The sequence below is a fragment of the Schistocerca americana genome, chromosome X (genome assembly GCF_021461395.2).
Source record: "Schistocerca americana isolate TAMUIC-IGC-003095 chromosome X, iqSchAmer2.1, whole genome shotgun sequence".
Classification (NCBI taxonomy): Eukaryota; Metazoa; Arthropoda; class Insecta; order Orthoptera; family Acrididae; genus Schistocerca; species Schistocerca americana.
In genome coordinates this window covers 535,166,514-535,185,444 of record NC_060130.1, presented here as the reverse complement: position 1 = coordinate 535,185,444, position 18,931 = coordinate 535,166,514, and the positions used below count along the sequence as shown (strand labels likewise).

Sequence of the window (18,931 nt, the reverse complement as noted above, 5' to 3'; positions counted from 1 at the left end):
GACGTCTGCTTCTAACAGTTGTTACGTTCTTCTGTAAATTATTCGTGTTAGTATTCTGCGCCGGCCGGGTGGCCGAGCGGTTCTATGCGCTACAGCCTGAAACCTCGCGACCGCTACGGTCGCAGGTTCGAATCCTGCCTCGGACATTGATGTGTGTGATGTCCTTAGGTTAGTTAGGTTTAAGTAGTTCTAAGTTCTAGGGGACTGATGCCCTTAGATGTTAAGTCCTATAGTGCTCAGAGCGATTTGACTTACTGCTGTTACTGCTGCTTCTGGTACAAATGCCATGAAATTTCTCTCTGCGGGTCTGATTGGGAAGAAAGAATATATCTGGCAGCATGTAATGTTCACGCACGATGATAGGACGAACTGTTGTTGGAAGGGCGGTAGCAGCAAGAAAGTGCAGAGGTCTTCGACGAGACCTTGGAGCTGGCCCACTAGGACAATTCATTCTGACATCTGGTTTTCCAGGATCTGCTTCCCAAGTGTAGCAACTATTCAAATGATGGGATGGGTTGACACAATAAGCATAATTAACTCTAGTCCTTAGCGTCGTACCTGCTGTTCGAAAAGTTTAGCTGTTCATAACTATCATCATTGGATTTATAGACAGACAGCGATTAACAACTTGTTGGCAGTTGGTTTGTACCTGCCATATGAATGATGATTGTATTGAACAACGTCCTCACGTCTGATCTAAATCTCCATTGTTACTTTGTGATTAACATTTAAGTGGCTGGCAGTCGGTTTTTCGAAGACGTTAAAGCTATTTATCCACCGTTTCACTCTCGAACAATGCGCAGGAAAAACGAACACTTACATCTTCCGTGCTAATTCGAATTTCCCTTCTCACGTTACGATTATACTATTATCATATCCCCCTATGTAGGTGGGCAACGACAAAACAGTTGCATTCGGAGGAGAAAGTTGGTGATTAAAATTTCGTGGAAACAGCTTGTCGCATTGGTTGGCTTGTTCATACGTCGTGACATTTCTGTAGAACAGAAACCACTGGTCTTGCATGCATGATCGGGTACAGCATACCTTCTTAGAATCCTTCTGTTGAATCTTAAACATACTGTCGTTTCCTAGCTACTGATTTCATTCGTACTGATTTCATTCGTATCGATTCCTGGTATCGCCTGTAGTTGCTCACCACTGTGGAAAGCTGCAAAGCTATATCCGTAATTCTTTAATGTGATAAAAGCTCTTGTATTCGTTGACGGGAAGAAATCTTCATTTTGTACTGATGTCATACCGAAACTAATTTTGGAGAAGTTAGTTTGCATTATTTTATGTATACATATAGTACGTTCAAAAGCGCGAGAATTAATCTCAGCTGAAAACTGCTCTTCAGTGTTGCGCCGAGTAAAGGTTACTTTTAAGATGGTTTTCTCAGATATCTCATAGTAAAATGCTAGAGCTCCATAAGACATTAGCTTGTCTATGGCTCTAAATACTTCGCTATCCATACTTAATCCAACTTACAAATGAAAGGAAACGGTAGAGAACCGCTTCTGACGGCGACTGTACTTTCACTGCAGCGGCTTTGGAATTTTGCTAGCACACTTGCAGACAACGTTTAACTTTCCGTGAGTAAAGACATGTGTTAGTAACTTGAGGACGTTGACTGGCTGAATCACATAGGCCGCTGTTCGACTGTTATGCAGACATAACTCAAAGTTCTGTCATGCTACGAACTCCAGAATGAGAGTTTCACTCTGCAGCGGAGTGTGCGCTGATATGAAACTTCCTGGCAGATTAAAACTGTGTGCCCGACCGAGACTCGAACTCGGGACCTTTGCCTTTCGCGGGCAAGTTTGGAAGGTAGGAGACGAGGTACTGGCAAAAGTAAAGCTGTGAGGACCGGGCGTGAGTCGTGCTTCGGTAGCTCAGATGGTAGAGCACTTGCCCGCGAAAGGCAAAGGTCCCGAGTTCGAGTCTCGGTCGGGCACACAGTTCTAATCTGCCAGGAAGTTTCACGCTACGAACTGACAGCAGAAATACACGCGCAGCGAGCAGCTACAAATGATGAGACACTGTCATTCAGTGCGTCGCTGTGTAATTGGCGATTTAAACCGTGGAACATTTAGGAACTCTGCGCCAACTGCAGAAACGCTGTAACTGAATCACCATAGGTAAACGAAATTAAATCAACTTTTGTTTTATTACGACTGATATCAAAGATAGTTTCCAAAGAAATAAGAACACAGGGGACGTAAATATTTCTTGGCCTTACACTGACATAGTTTCGAAGTAATAAATGCAGTTTCAACGTAGTTCGCTGTTGGGTCATTGAATGAATTCCATTCCCATTAAATTTCTAAACTGCTCCGAAGAAATCAACGAAATCTGCTCACGTGTCATTGTAAGGGAGTCTGAGACTTCACGGGAATATATATATACTTCCGTGGAACTGAAAAAACTGATTATACCGTAGTCTCGTAGAGACGAAAAGGTTCACGAATAGCTCACGCTACAGTTCCTAACAACCAGAGATCTGTTCGAAAAGTTTCGCTCTCCCTTAGCATAAGCATTCGACGTAAGTCATAGCGCTGAGCAAAGCCGATAAAAATCTGCAAAACAGGCACGTGGGATATACTCAAGTTTTGTCAGCCAACTGAGTTTAGTTTCTGCTGTGCTCGTCCTGTCGCTCCGTCCCCCACAAAATGCAACAACTGTGTGGGCGATGACTCAGTGATCGATACGATTGAATAAATGCTTTTGTGGTCCGCCCGCAACCAGCGGCAGCTGCGAATTTTCACACGTTTAACAGTCCTTCCGTATGTTGGTCAGGAAATGCTAAACTGAATGCTGATTCACAATTCAAAGGAATAACTAGTGGTACCGACCTTGTTATTCCCTTAAGACTGGCTGCACGATCAGTTAAAGTAATGTATTTGTAATAGGAACAGAAGCGTAAGACTTAGTAACTAATAGGTGATCTTCACACATTTCTACTAACACAAATAGGCGTTAGCGAAGTTCTGGCTGACAATATCTGCTTAAAAAGAACCCTTAATGTAATATATGTATATATGGCCTCGTGGTTTGAGGCGTCATGTCACGGACTGCGCGGCCCCTCCCGCCGGAGGTTAGGCATCCCTTGTGTGTGTGTGTGTGTGTGTGTGTGTGTGTGTGTGTTTCTTCTTAGCATAGGGTAGTTTAAGTAGTGTGTAAGTCTAGGGACCGATGACCTAAGCAGTTTGGTCCCTTAGAAATTCACACACACATTTGAACATTTTTTTTGTAATACGTTATATACGTGTTAATGTAATATACGTAGAAATATCCGTTAGATTTTATTGCAGTAACGTCGATAATTCAAACATAATGGTGTAGCTACACGTAACTTCAGCCACTGATCTGCAGAAAATAACACTTAGCTCGTTTTGACGGTAATGGACTAACCTTGATACAGTAAAAGTAGCTAGTCTTATTTATTTTTGACGACAGATTTCGGTTAAACCATCTTCAGATCAACTTCTCGTTGCGTCCTCACACTCATACTACGTCTCTGGGTCGGCTGTTAATAAACTAGTCTTGGATTCTTACAACGCCATCGTTTCACAGTTTTGAGTAGAATCTCCGAAACCGGTCGCAAATTAAAAAGCCATTTGGATTCTATCAACATTAGTTTCGGTTAGCGGTCGCTGTTGCTCCATATACGCTATGTCAAAATTTATGGGTAGAAAATAACTGTTGGTATTGAACAATTCTCACTAATACAAGTATTATGAGGAATTTTTCGTCATAAAGCGTAATTTCTTTCTCGTAGTGATCTACTGAGAGACTGTACCTTGACATTTAACGACATCAGCTTCTGCCAAAATATCGAGAATAGTGTTCATTTTCAACAGTTATTATTCACTTGATCGCTCGTTAAAATTAATTACCTTGATGGTTTAAGGGGCTCCGGAACGCCCTATACTTGCAATGTTAAAATAACGCTTATAAATTACATCTTTCCTCACAAAGTATTTGAGGTAGGAAGTTGAACTTTTTACAGATTATTTATTGGAATATGGGCTACAACTTAACACAGGGATTTTACAAAATTTTAGTTCAGTTATTAAAGATGATTTTTTCAATTGTAATGAAAATTCACAACATTTTTTGCAATTTTTTATTTATATATTCAAAAATATACAATTTTTTGGAAAAAGGCTGTGTTAAATTATGCAGAAGGTACTGTGTAACATTTACTGAAAGTTTGAAACAAATATGTTTGGCAGATCCTTAGAAAACATGTAATTAGTATGAGAAAATAAAATTTTGGGAATCGAGCGACAAAGATTGGATTAACTTTTTAGTGCATTCCAGGTCCATAGGATGGATTATCTTCATCCTCTGCAAACTCCTCCTCCAGCTTCCTCTTGTTCCTCCTCCTGTTTACTCTTGCTTGTATTTCTAGACCCTTTACAGCCCTGTCTGCAGCCCGAAGGCGTTCCTTGCCTAAAGCAAGCATCGCTAGTACCATGTTAGAACCTATCTTCATTCCCTTATTTCTAAATACCTTGCACCTTACAATGTTGCCATCATTGAAAGTCGCAACAGCATCATACACACCAAAGTGAAGTGTTTCTATTCCAACAAATACAGTCTTGGGGATTCTTGGCCATATAACACTATTTACACTTTCATTGGGGATTTGAGTTTTTCCGTGAATACACTTTTTCAACAGTTCAGGTGCTGCTAAGTCTCTGAAAATAGGTTTCATCACCTCCATTATTGCATGAGGCAGACTATGCTTATGAGTGTACACTTCACCAGTTAGCAATCCTTTGTTATATTTACACCAACTGTCTTCTTCTTTGGGACACAAGCTATGTTGGGGATTTTCATCGGTTGAAAAAGTATGAAAAAAGAGCCCAAACACCCTTCTTCATTTCGTCGACACTTCGTGTACTTTGCCTAATAGCCATTCCATAATAGTTCTGTATTTTGTCAATTACACTGTCAGTTAACCTTCCCTTCCCATCCGACCCTTTACCATCACTGAGTTTTTGTTTTTTGTACGAAGCTTTCAGTCGCCGAAGTCTTGTTCCCATTCGCTTCTGTACGTGTCCAATACACTCAAATTTCTGCACTACAACATCATCACCATAGGGCTTCAGGCCTTGAACATGTTTGAAACTTTTAGAATCACCGTCACCAAGGTAATTAACATATCGCACTTTATCACACGCCTCAGAACGCTGGAATATACTGGCAACACCAGCCACTTCCATTCCTCCACTACTGCCACTATAGTTAGCTTTGCAATTATTTTCATGTGTACCTTTATATTTTTATGGACATCTACAATACTTTGATATTACTGCTACATCCAAAACATTCCCTGTATACATACTGGTGGCAGATACTACACCATGAAGAGATGTGTGTCCCCGTTTATGCCAGGTACCATCGAACGCTGCAGTCAAATCACTGTTACCATTATTTTCCATTACTGCCTCTTCCACAGCGTTCGTCATAGATTTTATACAGACATCTTCTACTTTAGACCCTATTAATTTATTATAGGTCGTAAACTTGGTTGGGGGATTTGGAAGATTCATGATGCCACAGAAAATTGCACCTGCAGTAGCACCCTTATCAACTGAACGCAAGGAATAAACAAATCTAATGTTGTGTTCGTAGATTTTGCTACCATTTTCTTCAGTTGCAGTTACTGCAACACTGTTCCAAAAGGTGGTCATGCATGAACACTTATCACATTTCAGTTGTATTTCACTAGCAAGTCCTACGTGCTTTATTATGGAGAGTTCCAGACCAACTTCAATACAATGAATACATCTTACACAGTTTGAAAAAATTCCTTTGTGAACCGACATATCAAATATTTCATTCACATCCGATTCGCCCATAAAACATTCATAGTTTTCACTCATTGAACCAAGCTTCTTCTGTGAAGTATTTTCTTTCCCACTTTGACTGCTATGGGCAGGTGTACTTGAGAGGTTAGGTTCACTCACTTGGTTATCGTCTTTATTGTTTACAGTAATAACACATACCTTTGGCTTTCCAACATTTCTCCTTTTCTTAAAAGCCTTCAGAGGATTTCTAATAACTTTACTTTTACTCATTATTATACTTCAACAAAACAGAGACTCAAGAAACAGAATTAATTACGAATATTTTCGAGATAACGACAGAGTAAATAAACATGAAACAATCGACAATCAGACCAGCGATATATATTGAACCATCACAGGTTAGCCACAACACATACTTTATCTCACATCACTAAAATGTACCTGATGAACACGGACGTTAATAATAACACCATTTGACAGCAGTTTAACAGCGCCACAGTGGGTCACGCCCATGTAGAACACATTTGAAAAAAAAATTAAAAATAGTTGTAGTCTTCGGAATTGAATAAATTATATATCTATTAAAAGGTAATAGTCTGCAGATTCAGAAAACGCAAAAAAGTAAAAATTGAATTTTTCCTGATTTTGAGCCTTTCCGGAGCCCCTTAAGCAGTTATTAGTGTTCAACCTGTGGAGTAACAACTACCATCTAATCTTAGAGAAAATAGCATAGTCACTCTTTTTTTATGTATTACTTTCCTTTATCGCTACACATGCCATATACAGGAAGCGATAAGTTTCCTTAGAAGTACAAGAATTGAATTTTTCAACTGTCCATTGTGTATGGTGAAAGTAAATAATTCAACATGACGTTGATCTAAGACAATCGTCAGAAATAGGTTTTTGTTAATATTTAGCTAATTGTTAATAGTTTCAGATTAATAGTAGATTGCTTCTGGGGTCAGTCACTTGATAGCCGTAGTCCTTTCAGACTTCGTGAGACTTCATGACTACATACATTCGGCATCCAGATAACAGCGAGTCTCGCATCTCGAAGTCAACCACAGGACAAATAATTGGGTTTTGTGTTAGTAAAGTATATTTTGCTGTCACATGACTGTCAACCAGAAATTTACTTGCCAAATCCCATTATCATTCGTTGTCGAGCAGAAACGAAAATCTGACGTCTCCTCTTTTTCTAGTTGCATCATTTAACTTATGCTTTCTTCCTTTGCTTTCTTCCTTTATTACAACAGATATTCCGTGTGATCCAAATGATCGATAACACTAAGGATATTGTATTACGTCACGTTACTTCCTAAATGAAGAGAAATAAAGCCTCTTGTTTCGTGTAACAAACTGCAGTGTTAACAATCCAAGTGGTACATAAATAAGCACAGTCATGAAAATTGAAAAATCTAGATCAAAAATGTATTTCGAATCAGAGAGTAAACTACAGCATTATCAGAATACTCGCGTAGCTTTCCGCCCATTGAATTTCACAACGCCTTCACTCAGACCTTTACAGGAAAAAAAAAAAAATTCTGTTACTTCCGTGTACGTCCCCCAACACAGTGATTTCAATAACACAAACCTGCCAGCAGTTCAAGAAGTTGTCCTTGCGGCCCCCCCCCCCCCCCCCCCCCCCACCACACACACACACACACACACACACACACACACACAGGAGGGGGTGAGGAGGGGGCTAGGAGCGACGAAAATAGCTTGATAGTTTTAAAGTACGTCTTACATCCGTTTTAGAGGCAGTAAGTTAGTCGCACCCCTGAAGCGAGTGCCTGTACTGATGTAATCGCTGTGCAGGGCCTACGGCTACTGGCAGCAAATCATTAGCCCAGATCTCGCGGCCTACGGTTGTTGCTGGAAACTGGTCTTTCACCCATTCTCCTATGTACGGCTATTTGTAACGCTGTCCTGGATACTGTAAAGCGGTTCAGATTTGCGGTGAAACGTGACAAATAATTGGAAATAGCTGCGACATGACGTTAAAGTCCACGGACTCACATTCGGATTCACCACACACTGTAACTGCGTAACGTGTGTCGATAAAAGTTTGCAGTTGCGTAGTTGTTCGCGCACTGAACATTAATTCTGGATCATTTGTTTCAGACACCTCTGAAGTCGTTCAGATTTAGATATTCGTAGTTTCCTTAAATCGATCAAAGCAAATGCCTATAAAAAGGACACATATCTGCCTCCTCCCCCCCCCCCCCCCCCCCCCCGCCCATCCAAAGTCTTCGGTCAGTGCTCCGTCTACAAGAATTCTGTTATCCGGAACTAGGAACCTATACCTAGATTTTTGTACTACTTAATGTTCTCACAAGCTCAATTACATGTGACTACTCCATGAATTACATGTAATATGTCTGTTACTCTACTACCACTAGAACAACTAGTTGCTCCTCATAATTGTCTCGTGCGTATCAGAAACCTTCAGAAGAAATCGATTTACATTAAGACGCGTTTAAATGTCTCAATTCTTGCCAGCAATTTCCATCTTAAACCAAGAGGACTCCGTCAGTTCAGTCAGTGGTTTGAGCTTTCTCATTCTTGCAGACATACGTTGCTGGCGACAAGATGATTTCAAACTTAATTTTAAGTAGTGCGCTGTGCTGTAACATTCGTCAAGAGTAGTTTTGTCCACATTATCAAGACGGAAGCAGAGCTGCAAGTCTGTAATAGCACAGAACATAATTTTTTGGTCCCTAAGTAACAGCCAGCGTAAACAGTCGCTAACAGTTGCTAAAAACTAGACAGATAGAGGATTAAAGCTTCCAGTTACTTAAATGAAAAAACTTCGTAGAAGACTGATCGTTCACACATAACTGTTTTACTATATTTAACTTCCTTAAATGGGAATTATGTAGTTTAATATTAATCATGTAATTTATGTAAGACAGTTAAGAGCAGGTTAGGTAACAAGTGATCACCTAGGTATAGCACTAGTGGGGTAGCATCTCGCCAGATTCCTCCAAACTGTTAATCCCCTCCAAAGGAGTTTATCTGTAGTTCAATGCAGTTCCTAACTGCGGACACTGCTTGGCATTTCTGTTTACGGGAATTAGTGTCAGTGTGTGTAGAGCACGAGAAAATTGGTTGTAGCAGAGAGAGTTGAAGCCAGAAATACTTAGAGCCATATTACAAGAGGCAAATTGAGATATTTAGTCTCACAGTTAAATGTCTGAACTGAAGAGTGTTACAGACAGTACCTACCAATAACCCACAGGTTGACGTACATGCGGTGAGGCCCTCAGCTAGTACATAGCTTTCATCAGATGATCAGACGCAGCGTAATGGCATGTGCTCATTGGTCAACCCTTCTTAATAAAAACATTTTGTAGGACTCCTGCACTGCTTTGTCACTGTACTGTTCCGAGTGGTTCCCCCTTTAGCGTACGTGTTACATTAACGAATACGGGGCCTCTGACTACTGTGAGATAGTCGAGTGTACGTATTTGCTAAATGTCATCATGCTGATGGACGATGTCTTACCTTGATTTCATTGTGATGACCGTTTAAAATAACTCTACTCCAAAAAATACTTATTGGGATACGTAAAAGATAAGGCAGTCTTATATGCATGATGATTGCGTCGTTTTATCAAAGTTTTTAATTGATTCGCCACCGTTTCGAAATATCGATAGCAGATAAGACAATCTTCACTAACGAAACCTGTTGGCGGCGGCGGGGACGGCTGCTGCTGCTGCTGCTGCTGCTTCTTACACAGACTGTGTATAACAGGCCTAAAATTGTTTCAGGCAAATACGAACTCATACTTTGTCGACATGGTTGACCATCCCCTCGAAACACCCACGTAATCTGAGCTTTTTAAACACCAGCAGCGCATGTGTGAATTCATCATTCTCTGATACCAAAAGAGAAGAAAGAACATCAATCAAGTCCGTTCTGTAAGGACTCAACCCTCTAAAAATATTTGAGGAGTGACTTGTACCTAAATTTCTTGTAGAACGCAGTCTGCTAAATGTCGACTGCCACTGTTAGTTCGTTTAATGACCGTAGATATTACACATTCTAGCGTAAATGGCGTGTCGATGGAAACTGTGAAACCTAATATATGAATTTGCATCTTCTACGCCCTCTCTAATTCGTATAACCATAGATGTCAGTTGAAGGGTTACCTTAGTGAGAAACTACATCATAATGATCAACTATATCATTAATTTAATATTAAATGATTCCCGACTCTTTGATGGTTTCTATTTATCAAGTTTATTCCCACTGGGTTATAAATTCATGGTTTTTCCAAAGGGATGGGAAGTACCGTAAGCCGAATGAAGCCAGAGAAAGCTAAATGACCAGTTCGCTGATACGTGTTAAAGCATATATTAAGACATTTCAATGAACGTCAGAGGATTAGCACAAGGCTTTTGATAGATAGCGTGGAAATAAACTTAACAGGATTAATATAATCTTACTGAGGAGCCGAGTCTCCCATAGTTGAGCTCTAGCCCATTATGTGTAGTGTCGCGTCCGGGAGGAGGGAGCCGGCCGGTGTGGTCGTGCGGTTAAAGGCGCTTCAGTCTGGAACCGCGTGACCGCTACGGTCGCAGGTTCGAATCCTGCCTCGGGCATGGATGTGTGTGATGTCCTTAGGTTAGTTAGGTTTAATTAGTTCTAAGTTCTAGGCGACTGATGACCTCAGAAGTTAAGTCGCATAGTGCTCAGAGCCATTTGAACCATTTTTGAACCGGGAGGAGGAGCGGCTTGGCTTTTTCAACTGACCATCTGGTCATAAAAATTCAGGTTTTCTGTGTTGCTGCTAAATCGCATACGACAAATACTGGAACGATTCCTTTGAGAAGGACAAGACCAAGTTCCTTCCATATTCTTGTACTACCTAATCTTGTGCGATACATTATGACCTTGTCGACGAGACGCTAAACCTAAACTGCATGATGATCCTTCCCTTACACACTGACTTTATAGACGTTTCAGCTTGCAAGATGGGTTCTTGCTCCTGTTAAATTTCCTGTCGATGGGAAGTTGTTACAAACTTCATCAATCCGGCAAAGACGAGGCAGCAAGTTGGGCGGCCAAGTTCGCAGCGCAAAAGCGCGTACAGGGTCACATGCTACGGTGCCATTATTCGTGTCGTGGCACTGCGGGAGCTGACGCTTTAACGTGACCGTCTTGCAGAAGATATCCTTGCCACTCAGCGCTTTGTGCTGCGGCAGGTGTTTCACGATTTAACACGTCGTAAATGGATCAAACAATATGAAAAGCGTCCATGAGGATGTATTTCTTCGCGAGTCACGCACATCGCATGGAAGGTCTTTGTTTGCCTTTACGTGACGCACTTCAATATCATTCGACGGTGTCACGCCAAGGCTATGCCTGAAGGAGAGTGTCGTATCAAGATTTCTGCAGTTGTCACCTAGCGCACAGTGTGGAAAGTACATCATCAGGACGGCCGTGGACTCGAAGAACAGGTAATTTGTTTCAACCATTGGTCGATTGACTTTTCAATTTAAAAACCATAGTGCAGATGCTGTGATGGCACCACTTTCCTGTTCTAAAAATCTATAAGTTTTAATCTGGCTCCGAAAGTGACTTGATTTTGGCATCTAAGCCTTTCCTTGCACGCGTTACTGTACTGTAATGATTAATTTTTAATCTTTCTTCGTGAAAGACAGTCACGTCGCCATTTCATACGTATTATTTGAGATGTACGTATGGTAACTTTGCCATGATAAATGTTTTCTAAAAAGCCGTTTTCTGGCTTGACAGTTTACTACAGCTCCACGAGGCGACACTTCGGCGAATGAACTGTTACAGCAGAATCTGTTCGCTCGGTATAGTGCCTCCGCTGCATACACGAAGAACATAGAGAAACCGTTACATTTCTTGCTCCTGTTTATGCTATGTATTTTAGTTCTGACCAAACGTGAAACCCGTGACGCAAAACTTGCATTAAGTAGAAACGGCCCAACCGGAAGGTTGAACACAACAGTGCTTTACTGGGCATGGTCGTCATATTGGAGGTGATGTACCCTTACCTTCCTTAGAACTTCGAACTGACTCATCCCGAACCACGGCGCAGCTTAGCATTTTTCATACATATTTCATTGCCAGAAGTAAGCGTCGAAGCTCAAACTTTCGTAATTGCGGTCCTGACACCAGCTACACCACTTTTTGTGCCGCTGTCTTTAATGCTGAAATTCTGTGGCGTCTTATTGAAAGATCTGAACCTCCTATATCATAAGTTACAGAAACGTACTGAGTTTCCTAAAGAATGATTCTGAAGATTCTGTCAAGTTCTGCTAGGAATGGTAAGGGAAAGAAGTTTGTCTTAGGATGCCTCGCAAACGAAACTCTTCAACAGAAGTCAAATCAGGAAACATGAGAAGTTGAAAAATTAAATTAGATGTCTTACAGAAAGAATGTTTAATAGCTATGTTGATGAACACGGTCGTAGTGCCAAAACATTTGCGAATAACAACTAACAAAATACTATGACGGCTTCGAAGACCTTCTCTCAAGTTGCAGTTTGAAGGTAGCCATTACTAAATTGGGCTCTGCAAATAGAAAAAACTGGCATCAGTTAATACTGCTGAGCATTCTTATTTCAACTAAAAGTATTTGCAGGTTTTTATACCTTTTCAGGGCTATCGCTTAATCTGACGTAAGCGTCCCACTGCCAGACGGTGCACCCAATAACGGCTAGGTAGGTACTGTTAATTGTGAGTTGTTGTTGCGGCTATCAGACGGTGTTTTATACACAGGATCCAAATTTATTTGCAACTACTTCCGGAAAATTCCAAATATAGCAGCGAAAATCGTCGGATCATTATATGTCGTAAATATTTTAATATTGTAACTTAGTTTTTAGGTTGATTTAATACACCGTCCAACGAATAATAGACAGCTTTTCTCGCTCCTGGGAGTAAGATCAGTGTAGCCACCGGCAGGTGATCTGAGTATAGACACTCTTAAGAATATAAATACAAAGTTCGTCAGTGAAACTCGCACGCCGTTTGTTATTGACGAATTGTGAAGACGACGAAATGTACAGCTGTATGGGACTAACAATCCAGTCCGTCCACTGTGTGCTCAAGAGTTTTCCGTCCACTAGTGTACATCCAGAAGCAAAGCTTCTGCGAGACTTCAGATGGCTTTTCAAAGCAAATCATTGCGATGCCAACACGCCAGAAATGCGTGTATGTGATGCTTTGGTGCGTTCGTAATTTAAATTCATGAAGCTGTGGTGGAAAATACACAAATTTACGGAAGAATATGTGTAGGCTTTCGTTAGAACTTCAGATATACCTGTGAATTTTGCAGAGTTCTTCCATAACAAACTGAAGCGCTAATTACACTGCGCTCACAGCTTCTTTTGGCGAAGCTAAAATGCTCTTGAAAAGAGAATAGATGGTTACCATTATTAAGATGTCCATTCATTTTGTCTCACTTCTGCCAAGAATAGCGACTACTGCAACCATAAGATGGATAAATATAGATGAAAGTTTCGCGTTCCAGGTGACAAACGTCGTCCAGTACACACTTAGATGGTGTAAACCAATAACAGACTACAAGGAGGATAGTCCATGGATATCGATTGAATTCCGTTACGTGGAACAACTATTGTGGAAGGATATTCGCAGGAAGACGGGACAGAATTATTTATCAAACGTCCTAGGAAACAATGTCGCGTATTCTAGGAGAGCAGTCGCAAATAAGTATTTGGACCATGAAGCTTACACGTACCAGAGCACACAGGTTTTCGGTCGATGTTACAGAATAATGTGTACAATTACGTATTCATTCGTGTTGGTGGATCGGTTACATTTTGAGAAGAGCCAGATACGATGCTTACTGTTCATTTCTGAAGGAACTAATTGACGACTCCTAAGAGTGTCAGCTGCCTAAGATTCGTACGTATCTCACAGAATAAATGGTTCAGGCTGTCCATGGAGTACCATTCCAGTTCATCGTGAACATTGTTTCGAGTTTATAAAACGTCAAATTTTGTTTCGCAATATCGTTTAGATACTGCAGTAAGTTTTGTGTAGTGTCTTAAAAATCGGTTGGAATTCCTGTAAAATTGCATTGCATGTAGGTCTTCGCGCTATATTAGAAAAGGAAGCGTAGGGAGAACTAAGAACAGAAAGACCACTGAAAATGCGACCGCAATGTGAAAGGACACGTTGATGAATCTCGTCTGGTTGTCACCTCACTCGGCGGGACAGCAAACTGCGTGATTGACCGTGGGCTCATGGCCAAAGCTGCTGCGTGTGGCTAGCGGCCTGTGTTGTGACGTTCGCGAATTGCCGATAAATTGCATTCTGTTTAGCGGCCGTAATTGGCTTAGTACGTTGTTGCGGCACACTAGCGAAATTACCCAAGCCACGCGCCCGAGCCTTTGCGTGGCCGGCGAGTTCGTTGCTTTCTGCGCCACTCACTAGAGCTGCACCATTTCGGCCATAAGTCTCTCTTGTGTCGTTAACACCAAGTGCGAAATAGTTACGCACGCCCGCGCACTGTATATACACAGGGTCTCTCTTCTAAACGTCATCAGACAGATTTCATCTGCTGTTTCGGCAGATGGTTGCAATTCAGTTTTTGCTATGTGTAGCTGGATTTACCCCCAAGCAAAGACTGCTAGTCACGTTCTTCATGCTACGTCCAGTGTCGGCGGAAATTGTAGATTTGTTTTTCGTTACGGACAAAATACTCAAAGCGGAATTTTACGTACCTATTCTATACAGCGGTAGAGCAGAACATCCAGTACTCCAGCAGCGAGAGCACCGCCCTAAGCCGCACGGACTGCCACCGGCATGCAGTTGCGTTGCACAGTAGCTGCTACAGTTCTGGTTGTTCCTCTTGTTTTGCTGTCCCTGTTACTACAAACTTAAAAGAAATGAGTATCGCACGAAACTATTTTGCCTCCGCTCTGTAGAATGAACACGCAAAAGTAGTCTTCAAAAATCATTTTGTTATGGGAAACAAACGACCCTTCCCGTCGACGCTGGACGTCGCATGAAACATAGAGTAAACTGTGTTTCTTTAGGCTGCAAGAAGCGCAATTGCAAACACCAGATAAAATGCGCCTGACAACTAATAGACTTAAACAGCTCACAAGGTTGTTCCTTAACGTTACGTATCCAAGAGTCTCGATCCTTACATGAATGCAGGAAAGGGATAACTCCGCGTTTCCCATAATATACACCATCCCCTGTAAGCTTCAGAATCTTACCTTCTGTATCACTTCGGGGGAAGAAAAGGATAAATACTGGAAATACCACTATTTTGCACCGAACATACTCGGTCAAATCACTTTGGACCACAGTCTATGTTCGACGTCAAATTTGTAAAATGTGAGTTACCCCTTCTTGCACAAAGTTCTTCAAATTTCTTCGTTGCATGCCCCCTCCGCATGATTCTTCAGTTAATAGCGATGAACATTTCAAACCAATCCAATGGGAAAAACGTTAGTTATTGTAAGTTTCATAACTGCTTTGCGTTACACGCAAATAGACTTACGTAGCGAATTAAATTTAATTAGTCAACGAGAAGTTCACCATTCAATAAGTATCCAGCCGCCCCCAACCCCCACCTCCCCAGGGGGCACCCAACGCCTTTGTGTGTACATACCAGACGAGCATGTGGCCCCAAGCTATTCAGTAGCAAACTGGTACTCAAAGCGTAGCGTAGACATAAAAAAATGGACGCTTTCGTCCTGGAGTCTATTAGGATATCTTCATGTGTATTGGGTAAGTGGGCACAATGTGAAGCCTATTTTCATTTTCATAATGTTTTATTGATTACTGGTTTGTCATTTGCATAGTTCACGTAAGATCGTTTTTCGTTCACCGCGACCTAGTTTTCTGCCATCCATGTAGCCAGAAGTCCACGAATGCTTAATCACAGTGCAGAGTATAAACCAGTGATGTTCCCAAGTTTTGGGCCAGTTGTTAATACCAGTGGAAGCACCCTTAGACTGTACCCCAAGTGCGTCACAAGAAAAGACAAATTTGCACTGAAAACCGCAAATTGGACATGTGAGGGTTTTAGTAGGGAAGGTGAATGGTAGACGTCGGTTTATTGGGAGAATTTTGGGAAAGGGTGGGCTATCTGTAAAGAAGACAACTTATAGGACACTGGCGCGGCACGCTATTGAGTGCTGTTAGTGTTGGAGATCCGCTCCATGTTGGATTTAAGGAAGATAGCGACGCGGTTCAGGCGGGCTGATAGATTTGTTACCGGTAGGCTCAAACATCTCGCAAGTATTACGGACAGGCTTCGTGAGCTCAAATGGGATCACTAGAGGGAAGACGACGTTCTTTCCGAGGAGCGCTATTGAGAAAATTGAGGGAACCGGCATATGAGGCTGACTGCTGAAGGATTCTACTGCCGCCAACGTACATTTTCGCGTAAGGACCACGAAAATAAGATTAGAGAGATTATGGCTCGTACGGAGGTATAATCAGTCGTTCTTCCCCCTCTATTTGCGAGTGGAACACGAAAAGAAATAATTAGTCGTACAGGTACCCTCCACCGCGCACCATACGGGGGCTTGAGGTAGATGCATACCTAACAGCTTCCATACGATGCTGCATTGTCACTTACACTAACACAGCGTGGACTGTTGCGGTGTTGTTCCCGTTCATAAACAGAAAAGTATCTTAGGGTGCTTTTGTTGTGATACGGCAGCGTTATATTATTTTGGCTCATCTAGCGGCCTGTTAGAATACAGAGTTCTGTACGAAGACTGTAGTATGGGCCTACAAACAAAACAAATTTCGCGACTTTATTTTTTGGTGTGACAATTAGTACTTCAGTATTCATCATACTTCTGTAACTCGGATGCACAGAGGACTATACGCGAAAGGCAAGGGTTCCTGACTCAGAAAATTCCAGTCCGATACGTAACTGCTAAGAAGTTACCTTTAATGGTGGTCAGGTAAAGGAAGTTCCCTTCGCTGCAGATCCTGACGCCGCAAACAGGCGAGAAATAGAACTACACTCGGATTTCCGTGGGCACCATAACTGAGCTCGCTTGCATTTTCCCTTCCGCAGTGCCGCATATAAGTCGTAGCTGAGTAGTTCCGCTAGGCGCTGCGCGTTGCGTGTCTGTCGTAGCGGAAGCGTCGCTGGCAGTGTGTGTCCGTCGGGGCGCGACCCCGGCCCATTCTGCGCCTGCAGAGGTCGCGGAAGCTGCGACCGCTGGCGCGTCGCCAGCCACAGCCTGCTAACGGTCCGCTGCGCGCATCTCAAACCTAACTGTACGCTCTGTCAAGCCGACAGCAACATCATTCATTACATTTTCAAGCTAATGCTCGGGATTCGCATATCCGGAAACAGTGCTAATGCACACAGGCTGACGCATAAGGAAGTATAAACTTAACGGGTCAGCCATATTGGCTTTCTTCCGCACGATTACAGTGAATACTTGAATGGTGCAGATTATAGCGTTGATTCGTTACCACTCCCGATGAGATGAATGAAATGAAAAGGCGGAGGTGTGAACGATCACATTCCTGTAATTTGACAGATAAATCAAAACTTACCTGCAAAACTGCATGTCGTCTTAACCGTTCAGCACGGGAGCTAGAACCTGTAGTAGGCTTCATTAGTGGCGTGTGAGAAATATTTACGGACGGGGGAAGACTTGCAGACGAGTAACAAAGGTGTTGCAACTGCGTTAAACTCAGTATGTTGAGGAAAACGCGAGGCATGCTTTGAAGTGTGAGAAAAGCCGTGGATCCACAAGTATGGAATACAACTGGCAGAGTAAAGCTGTCTACGGAAATAGAATATATAAAATGCACAAGAGCATAGTGGTCAGACGTCGTTCCAGCCTTCAGGGAAAAAACAAGTGTTGAGAAAGAGACAATCAGAAGGTAATAATAAACAAGCAGATGAACCTTGACAGTAATACAGATGTGCAATGGGGGCCTGAGTGCGTTTTTTGTCAGTTGCATTGACGAACAGTCTATGGGCTGCTTGTAGGACGCAAAGCGATTGCATGTCGTTAACGCAATCGCGTCAGTATCACGCTTCTTGATGGTTCCAGATTCATGACGTAAATTTACTGAACACTTGTGGATTTCATTGCTTAGAAGTCAGAACATCTTACAAAGTTGATGGTGGCTGACTTCTACGCCAATCTTCCCTACGCACCGAAATCAGACAACCGTGACTACCTGCTGTTTTAGAGTGAAAGCTCAGAGAGCGGGTTCTCGGTTTTATCATCTATGTGGCCCCACCCTGGAATGACTACTCAGGAAAAGTGGTTCTGACCAGGGAGGTAGTTCTGACACCCTCCCGCAGCGTTTGACACTTGCGGGGCCGACCCCCTGGTGTTTAAAGCTTGTTCTTACGCAGTGGCGCTGGACCAGCACACTCGGGAAAACTGCACACACGTGTCTGCGATCAAGTTGATCTTAACGGCTCATATCTTCATTTTCAAGGGACACACCATCTTGTGACAATTTTACTGAATCTATTTTTATAAATCTAAGTTGACCGACCACTTCATCCACTGGTCCTTCTCTTTGGCGCCATGTCGGTCAGTTCGGAATAAGCGGGAAAATTACTTCTAGGAGTGAAATTTGTCCATCAAATTATCAGCTGATCAATTATTCATACAAGCGTAAGCTTCCGCGGCCGTTCTCACTGTCAATAAAATTCTTCAGTGTCTTTCAAATTTTTATGTGAAACACATCTTTTTAAACAAAACAAGTTATTGACGTTCTGCAACTTTATTCCTCGTGTCTACATATTTATTTCTCAGCATAGTAATCCTGGCGACGAATACATTTCTCCCAACTAGAGACTACATGGTTGATAATGTCTCTGTAAAATTTTTTACTTGGTTGGCGGAGACATAAACTCATCTCACCTTGCTCATTATCAGAATGAAGTCTTCAGAGGTGTTCTTTAAATTTTGGAAACAGACGAAAATCGGATGGGGCCAAGTTATGTTAACACCACCGTCTCCATTATAAGCGCGAACAACCCTAAGTCGCACATTACTGATGTCGATACAATCACCACCTACACAGCTTTCATTCCGACTTGAATTCCGTTGGAGGCACGTTTTCTGCGGTTAGAAACTCTATTACAGCACGCTG

The 18,931-nt window shown here is 42.1% G+C and overlaps 1 protein-coding gene across 3 annotated transcripts in view; it reads left to right on the top strand.

Moving 5' to 3' along the window:
* LOC124555180 (beta-1,4-glucuronyltransferase 1) overlaps nt 1-18,931 on the top strand; it is a 312,738-nt gene that overhangs the window by 129,605 nt on the left and 164,202 nt on the right. Inside the window, exon 1 of one of the 3 annotated variants that reach the window (XM_047129013.1) lies at nt 11,222-11,287. The exons of the other annotated variants lie outside the window; for them this stretch is intronic. The gene's annotated coding sequence lies outside the window, so the exon portion shown is untranslated. Of the gene's footprint in view, nt 1-11,221; nt 11,288-18,931 lie in introns of those variants that run through there. 3 annotated transcript variants of the gene reach the window in all.